General features: G+C 48.5%; 1 long non-coding RNA gene across 1 annotated transcript; it reads left to right on the forward strand.

Moving 5' to 3' along the window:
* The first annotated feature begins 8,434 nt into the window (after positions 1–8,434).
* Positions 8,435–9,211, forward strand: LOC105043410 (uncharacterized). The gene is made up of 2 exons (XR_831689.2): positions 8,435–8,582; positions 8,733–9,211. It is a non-coding gene; the product is annotated as an uncharacterized lncRNA (long non-coding RNA).

Raw genomic sequence — 9,211 nt, forward strand, 5'->3', positions numbered from 1 at the left:
GATTGATCGCATCGACCCCGAACAGCGGGTTTGGGACTCCCTAGGGTCCTTTCTCGAGGTAAACAGATTCACTTCCCTTCTTCCCTTCGCACCTTCATTTAATTAGCTTCTCAACCTCCATTCAGACCCCCTAGCCGCCCTTGCAGATCAGGCACCAGCTCCTTGCCAATATCGAGGCGACGAACCGGGCGAGGAGGGACGCCATTCAGGCGGAGGAGAGTCACCGAGCCAAAGCTTCCCACCTCAAAGAAAAGGCAGCCGAGGTAGTCACCCTCCAAGAGGCCTTGGAGAAAGAAAAGCAGGCCTTGGAGAAAGAAAAGCAGACCTCGGAGGAGACAGTGAGGAAGGCGGAGGCCGAGGTCGCAAATTTGGCGGAGCAGATCCCGGTCCTGGTCTCGGAGGCCAGGATTCTTACGGTGGAGGAGTTCAAGACCTTTGTGGAAATGAGGGATCTGAACGTCAAGTTCGACCAAAAAGTATTCATCAAAGGATTCGAGCTCTGTCAAGAGAAGGTGGCCAAAAAATTTTTCGAGCTAGACCTTAGCTTCTTGGGCGAGGCGTCTGAAGACGAAGCCGGTCCCTCTCCCACTGCTACTGCCACTGCAGCCCCCCTTCCGGAGACACCGAGCTCCCCAACTCCTATTTCAGAGGTCTGAGACTTCTGACTTTGTATTTTTCTTTTATTGTAATTTTTCTTTTCCCTCTTGTCTTTAAGAAATATTCAATCAATAAAATTAGGTTTTTCCTTTTGGAGGGCTTCTCCACTCTGCTCCCCCTTTTTTTTTGTTTTGCTTTATGCGATGAGATGCACCTTGACGGTTTTGTCTCCCGATGGCAGTGTCCTGCCGAAGCGCTTTCCCTGCCACAGGAGATTCCGCTGAAGTCCACGATCCAACGTCTGAAGAAGAAAGTTCATCATTTAACAAAAAGGTCGAAGGAGATGGATGGCGAGCTTCGCAGGTTGAGGGAGAGCCACTCTGAAGCCACCGCGGAGGCCACCCACTTTCGGAACCTCCATGTGAAGGAGATCATGGAGTATAGCCGGAGGAAGGCGAACTTCGAAAAGGAGTTTGAGGAACACAAGAAGCGTGCCAGCGATCATCTGGCTCAAGCTGCAAGATCAGTTCTCTCAAAATGGAGCTGTCGGCTGCACAGGAGAGGATTGGCCAGCTGGAAGGAAGCTCATCCCGACTTTTGACTCGGACCGACAGCGACGGGAATGGTCGAAGAAGGTCTCCGACCTTCAGCAATAGCTCCAGGATACCGAGGTGAGCTATAACGCGTACAATGCCGGCTGGTGCAAGCAGGTGGACGACTATAGGGGGAAGCTCAGGATGGCGACCGACGAGGTTGCCCGCCTTCAAAGGCAGCTAGCTGGAGGAGCTCAGTTTGCTCTCGTTCAGGATCCCGACGAACTCCAATCCCTGAGAAGAACCGTAGAAGAGCTATCTGTCGTCCTTGGAGAGGGGAAGGTCGAACTGCAGTAATTGAAGATCCAGCTAGTATATGAGCAGCAGGCAGTCAAAGACGTAGAGGCGGAATCTGAGGTCCTGAGAAAAAGATGTCGAGAGGCGGAGAACGAAAGCCAGTGACTTCATCAGAGATATATGGAAATGCTAATGAGAGAGAAGGAATTGGAAGAAGAAGTCGAGAGCTTAAGACACTCCCTGATGAGGGTCGAAGTCGAGAGTTCGAAGTCAGAGGAAGCCAGGCCCCCTTAGGGCTCTTTTTGTCCTTCGTCCCTCTAAGTGTCTTCTTTTGTCGCTTGTCAGTTTGTTGTCGCCGTTGTTGTTGTCGTTGTTGTTTTTGTTGTTGTTGTTGTTGTTTTTTTCGATCTTCCAGGCTCTGTAATGCACATTTTGCTAATGAAATGAAAAAGTTTTTGTTACCTTATCCGTACGTCGTGTTGAATTATCGTGCGTCGGACTTCTTTCATTTTTGTCCCGTTGATATCGATGTTGTTCGAAGGTTCCTTGTTCATCTTTGTATTAGGTCGTCATTACCGAGTTTCTTATGCTTTTGATTGGTTCGGCATCGACGCCGCTTGGAGGTTCCTAGCCATCGCCGTGTCGATTTGCCTTTTGTTCGCGGCCGTAGATCTTACTTTCTCTTTCTCCCTCTTCATAGAGACGAGGTCCTTTGTGCTTTTAGTGTAGTTCGACCTCCATTTTTCGTTGGGGTAGCCCACCGCTATTCCTTCACATTTCCCTCCTTCTTCTCTTTTTTTTTTTTTTTAGGCAAGGGTTCTCCCTAGCTTTTTACGGAGTCGCGGTAGCGTAGAAGGGTCGTCGAGAAGGTTTTCTTCTTTCTTGTCGGGTCTCGAATGGCCGGACCTTAATTGGTGTCGAGACGAGGTTCTTTCCCTATTTCTGATGTGATCAATTTCAGCTCGGGTTAGGACGAAGTTCTCTTTCTGTTCCTAACGGGGCTGTGGGGGCACATATGGGCGCTGTATGACCTCTCCACCCATCCGGTCTACAAACAATCGGGCCTTCGACCTTACTCATGTTAGGATGAGGTTCTCCTCCTGTCCCTAACATGGCTGTGGGGGTGCATATGGGCGCAGTATGGCCTCTCCCCCCATCCGGTCTACAAATAACCGGGCCTTCGATCTTGCTCATGTTAGGGCGAGGTTCTCCTCCTGTCCCTAACATGGCTGTGAGGGCGCATATGGGCGCTGTATGGCCTCTCCCCCCATCCGGTCTACAAATAATCGGGTCTTCGACCTTGCTCATGTTAAGGTGAGGTTCTCCTCCTGTCCCTAATATGGTTGTGGGGGCGTATATGGATGCTGTATGGCCTCTTCCCCCATCTGATCTACAAATAATCGGGCCTTCGACCTTGCTCATGTTAGGGCGAGGTTCTCCTCCTGTCCCTAACATGGCTGTGGGGGCGCATATGGGCGCTGTATGGCCTCTCCCCCCATCCGGTCTACAAATAATCGGACCTTCGATCTTGCTCATGTTAGGGCGAGGTTCTCCTCCTGTCCCTAACATGGCTGTGGGGGCACATATGGGCGCTGTATGGCCTCTCCCCCCATCCGGTCTACAAATAATCGGGCCTTCGACCTTGCTCATGTTAGGCGAGGTTCTCCTCCTGTCCCTAACATGGCTGTGGGGGCGCATATGGGCGCTGTATGATCTCTCCCCCCATTCGATCTACAAATAATCGGACCTTCGACCTTGCCCACATTGGGGTTTGTTTTTGTTGTCCGATGGGGTCGTCCCCTGTCGTTACAAGTCTATGCCAAAAAGGAAAAGATGTGCAAGTCTGAAAAAAAATCTTGATTTAGAGCGGGATCGTTCGCAATACATTTACAAGTTTTCAAACCCTAGGGCTGTGGAAGGTCTGCTTCCTGTCAAGGTCCTCCAGAGACGGAGTTGATAATCCCAATTGGAGGCCGATCTCCGGGCCGCTCTTTCCTCCTTGGCGGCTCAGGCTGAGGCAGGGCCCTTGGCCGATCTTCTCTACCCTCAGCGGTGCCGAATGAACCTATCGAGTCGACCTCGTCGGATGAGCTCCTCGATTTTGTCTCGGAGCTGGATGCATTCCTCCGTGTCGTGGCCGTGGTCACGATGGTAGAGGCAGAACTTGTTAGGATTGCGCTTCCCGGGGTGCGTGCGCATCCTCTCTGGCCTTGAGAGCTGCTCTCTGACCTCCATCAGTACCTGGATTTTTGATGCATTGAGGGGGGCATAGCTGCGGAATCTTTCTGGGGGAGAGCCCCGCCGAGCCCGATGCTCCGGGCTTCCCTGCCTGCGTGCTCAGGAGGAGTCTGGACGTGCTTGTGCTCGGGAGGAGTTCGAGAATGTGGCCGAGCTTCTCTCGGCCCTTTTTCGACTGTGGGCTTACTCGAGTCTCCCGTCTGCCGCTCTCTCGCGGTCTCCTCATCCTTCATTTTGAAGGCTTCTTCCGCTCGGGCGTACCCTTCGGTCCGAGCCAACAGGTCAGCAAAATTCCTGGGGTACTTCTTTTCTAGGGAGAATAAAAGGTCGTTCTTCTGAAGGCCGCCTTTCAGGACGGCCATCGCTACCGATTGGTCCAAGTTCCGGACCTCCAATGCGGCGACATTGAAACGATTGATGTAGGCCCGAATGGACTCCCCCTCCCTCTGCTTGATGTTGATGAGGGACTCCGAATCCTTTCGGGGACGCCGGCTGCTAACAAAATGAGCCACAAACTGGTGGCTCATCTGATCAAAGGAAAAGATGGTATCCGGTTTCAGCACCGAGTATCAGTTTCTCGCCGCTCCCTTCAAGGTGGATGGGAAGGCTCGGCATAGAATGGTGTCGGACGCGCCATGAAGCAGCATCATTGTCCGAAAGGCGTCCAGGTGGTCAACTGGGTCCAAAGTCCCGTCGTAGCTTTCAAGTTGAGAGAGTTTGAAGTTCGGCGGGATCGGTTCTTGCATGATCATTTGAGAAAAGGAAGGGTCAGTACAAATGTCCTCACCATAAGCGGGGGGAGCGTGGCGGAGTTCTTCGATCCACCGGTTCATCTCCTAAAGCCTCCGGTCCAGAAAATCCTCTCGACTACAGGTCTCGAGGGTCTTCTAGCAGAATGAAGGTAGGGACCTTCCGGGGTGGAATCGTGATCTGATTGAGGGCTCTCCACCCTTGGATTCGTCTTTTCGGGAAAGACGGGGCGGCTGGCCCAAGTGGCCCGTCCTACCATCGAATTTTGGAGTTCTGGTGACGCCCTCTCCAGTCGCACTGATGCCTGCGGCTGCTGCTGCTGTTGCATGGCCTGCACAACTTCAGTGAGGCCTCTGACCTGCTGCACCAGTAGATCGAATTGCTCCGCGCCAATCGCCATTGCGGAGGAGGGGGAAGAGGCTGGGAAACTGGAGGTGAGGCCGGAACCTGAGATCTAACCGCGGAGGCCGTGGATCGCCGCGTGGATGCCTTGCGGGGAGGCATCGGGCGAAAACCTAGTGGGGGAAGGAGGAGTGGACGTCGGAAAAGATGACCGGAGGCGGTCCCATTGAGCGCTCCTTTAAGAACAAGGGTACTACGAAGACACAGACCCTTCCTCTAGCGCTAATCCTGTTGGTGCAAAAATCCGCCTGCGTCGGAGAAGCTGGAGTCGAGGGAGTCGCGGTCGTCGCGGGACCTGCAAAAGAAGTCTAAACCGAAGTCGGGGTTGCTCCGGCAAGACCCTCCGACGCTCAAGTCAGTTCTCTGCCTCAACAAGAATGGAGTGCTCAAACGAAAATTTTAGCAGAGTTTTGGAATAGAAATTAGAGCTTAGAGAATAACGTATCTGGGGTCCCCCCTTTTATAGGTGGAGGGCGCAACGGACTGACAGCGACATTTGTAGCTGTCTGGCCGTGGCCGCTCGGGGTCAGGAGGAGTTTGTTGTCAAGAGTAGTGGAGTGGAATCGTGGCCATCACCGGGACCTGCCACGTGGAGTCTGTTGCGGGAGTGGAGGAGCGTCCGTTGTCGCGACTTGCCAAAGGGTGGAGGAACCGCGCAATATCCGTCGCAGGAAGTGGAGCAGAATCGTGGCCATTATTGTGGTCTGCCAGGGAGTGATGGAGCCACGCGGAATCCGTTGCAGGAAGTGGAGCAGAGTTGTGGCCATTATTGTGGTCTGCCAGGGAGTGATGGAGCCGCGCGGAATCCATTGCAGGAAGTGGAGCAGAGTCGTGGCCGTTACTGCGGCCTGCCAGGGGGTCCAGGCCTGTCGGCCGAAGTTCGGCTGGAGTGTCTGGTGGAGAGAGGTGGCTAGCTACCCGTCTGAGAGGAGCTCGGAGTCCGGCTCCCGTAGGAGTCCGGACGAAGTCTTCCTGCAGTCGAAGTTGGGGACGAAGTCCGGCTCCCGTAGGAGTCCGGGAGAAGTCTACCTGTAATTGAAGTCGGGGGCGAAGTCCGACTCCCGTAGGAGTCCGAACGAAGTCTACCTGCAATTGAAGTCGGGGGCGAAGTCCGACTCCCGTAGGAGTCCAGACGGAGTCTTCCTGCAGCCGGAGTCGGGGACGAAGTCCGGCTCCCGTAGGAGTCCGGGCGAAGTCCACCTGCAGCCGGAGTCGGGGGTGAAGTCCGGCTCCCGTAGGAGTCCGGGCGAAGTCCACCTGCAGCCGGAGTCGGGGACGAAGTCCGGCTCCCGTAGGAGTCCGGGCGAAGTCCACCTGCAATTGAAGTCGGAGGCGAAGTCCTGCTCCCGTAGGAGTCCGGACGAAGTCCACCTGCAGCCAGAGTCGGGGACGAAGTCCGGCTCCCGTAGGAGTCCGGGCGAAGCCTAGGAGGTGGTCGATCACTGTGGAAACTTGGGTGGAGTCCGTCCGTCGCGAAGAATCCGGTCGACGCTGGTGGGGGTTTATCCATCGGCAGAACTTGGGAGTGTTGCAGAGGCTCGGCCACCAGAGAGGTTCGGCAAGATATCGTCGGGGGTCAAAAGTCGGTAGAATCCCCAGAGGGTCACTCCTGTCACGAACTTCGGCTGGGGGGTATTTTATACCCAACACCTCCCAAACATCCATATTAAAAAATCTTATACATCCTGACTTCTGTACCTGAAAATAGAACAGTATCAAACCAGCAATTTAATTAATAATAAGTTATTATTATTTGATTAATAATAAATTATTATAATTTGATGAATAATACTTTGATGTCGTCGAGGTACAGCGGCAACTATGGTTTCGAGTCATTTTTCTGATTTGCGTCAAGGGAGATGGCAGTACATGCTCGACGTGGAGCCACGGGGGAAGAAAGAAACCAAAAAATAAAATAAAAAATAAATATAAATAAATAAATAAAATATATTTTTAAAAATATTTTTAAAGATTACTTTTTTAAAAAATTATTCATTAATAAAAAAATATAAATAAATGAATAAAATATAAAAATATTTTTCCACGCCATTTGAAAGGACAACACCCTACAAATATTTTAAAAATATAAATAAATAAGAAAATAAATAAATACTTATTATTTTTATTTAAATTTATTATTATATAAATATTTCATTATAAAAAATATTTAGATTTATTTTTTTTCTTTTCTTTTTCTTTTTTTTCTTTTTCTTTTTTCTTTTTCTTTTTTCCTCGTCATTTCTCCTTGCCCTTCCTCCCAAACCCCCTACCGACCCGCCTCTGCCCCCTGGCCCTCGACCTCCCACAACCCCAGCCCCCCGACCCCCCACACCTCCTGATAAGTGGGGTTTTAAATTTCATAAAAATTTGAAATCATTTGACTCCCGAACATCCATCTGGAAAAACCTTACGTATTGACTTCTGCATCTGAAAATGGAATAATATCAAACCAGCAATTTGATTAATAATAAATTATTATTATTTAATTAATAATAAATTATTATAATTTAATTAATAATAATTGGACATCATCAAGGTACAATATGCGCTCTGTACGGAGTCGCAAGGAGAAAAGAAAGAAATCAAAAAAATATAATAAAAAATATAGATAAATAAATAAATAAAATATATTTTAAAAATATTTTTTAAAAAATATTTTTTAAAATTATTTTTAGAAAAAATATTTATTAGTAAAAAAATATAAATAAATAAATAAAATATAAAAATACTTATTATTTTTATTTAAATTTATTATTATTTAAATATTTCATTATAAAAATATTTAATTTTTTTTTATTTTTTTTCTCATTTTCTCGCTTCCCTTCCTCCCACAACCCCCCACCCCTCGGCCAACCTACCTCCCCACACCCCCCCACCCCGACCCCCGCATCACCCCCAACCACGCACCTTCACCCCCTCCCCCCGCAACCCCCTCTGCCCTTCTCCGATCGCACTCGATCCCCCGACCCCCGGCACCGCCCATGCCATCCCGACCGTGCATTTCCACCCCTCGCCATCCCCATCTATCCAATTTGTACCGCCCCCTAAACCCCACCACCTTCTCGTCCGTCTTTCATTTGCTCTCTATAAAAAAAAAAAAAAAAAAAAGAGAAATTTGGCAATTTCTGAAATCGCCGATGCAGTCGATGATTTTCTCTCCTCTTGTCATCTTGGCTCTCGGTGACCTCAGCATCAAAGTGGTCGTGAAATCGTCGGTGAATCGGTGATTTTGAGGTGGATGATAGTTTTAAAAATAAATTGGAGGGGGTAATTTTAAAAATAAAAAATAAAAATATTTAAAAAAAAAAACTCACGGGTCGAGCATTTTTCGAATCCACGTCAGAAATGCTGTTCAGCCACGCATTTTCTTTCATACTGCCAACCCGACACGGCTCACGGTATCAAAGCGGTTGCTTTTTTTTTTTTTTTTTTTTTTTTTTGGGCCTTTTCTTGTTGAGAAATGCTTCTCACACCAACGAATCAACCCAAATGAGACACCCAAGCCGATCCACCTGAAGGTAGGTCACTGAGAGCTGGGTGTCATTTGGGTCTGATCTGTCCGGTCCATTGAGTTTCCTTTTTTTTTTAACTTTATTTTATCTTTTCTTTCCAAGGCGGCCCAGCACGGAATCTTATGTGCTGTCATAAAAGTCAAAGAAGCGAAGCTTTTGAGGATAATTAGTGGAAGCCGTGAGGGGAAACAGATGGGAGTTGTTCAGCGGGAAGAAAGAAGCATTACCGTCGCCATCCGATCTCTGATGCGTGGTAAGAAAGGGTTTTAGAGTGGTTTAATTCTATGATCTATTTCAAAGTTTGTAGTTTGTTGTCCCTGTTTTGTGAATTCCATGACGTGGGAGGCCTTTGGAGGAAGGATGGATGTTGAATATTTTGAGATAGTTGAAGAAAATTGTCCAGGTGATGCAGGTGGTGCGGGACAACGTTTTGTTTGATGGTTTGAAGTGTGCCGAGGATGAGGAAAGAGTTGCAGATTTGCTTGTCTCAGAAGCAGATGGGATTAACTTTGCAGTTTTTCCATTGGGAATGGATGGCATTGGGAATTTTGTAATTAGGAATGGGTGGCTTGGGCAAGATATATCCTGCTTAGCCATCTTCAAGAATGATTAATTTTGATCATAATTTTATCATGATTTTATCTTCTTGGTAAATGAGTAATTGGAAAAAAATTTATGATAGTCCATCTGATTTAAGGGAAATGATATAAATTTTTGTCCAAGGACTGGATTGATGGTAGAGATGGAATCCTAGAAGACAAGCATTTGTATCTACAAGAAATTATTCTCCAGCTCATGTATTTGTTGTGCAACTCAACCTATTACTTCGTTGTATTAAAAGAGAAGAATTAAGAAGAGATCAGCAATTTGGTTGGCACCTAT

This window comes from Elaeis guineensis, chromosome 4 (genome assembly GCF_000442705.2).
Source record: "Elaeis guineensis isolate ETL-2024a chromosome 4, EG11, whole genome shotgun sequence".
In the NCBI taxonomy this organism is placed as follows: domain Eukaryota; kingdom Viridiplantae; phylum Streptophyta; class Magnoliopsida; order Arecales; family Arecaceae; genus Elaeis; species Elaeis guineensis.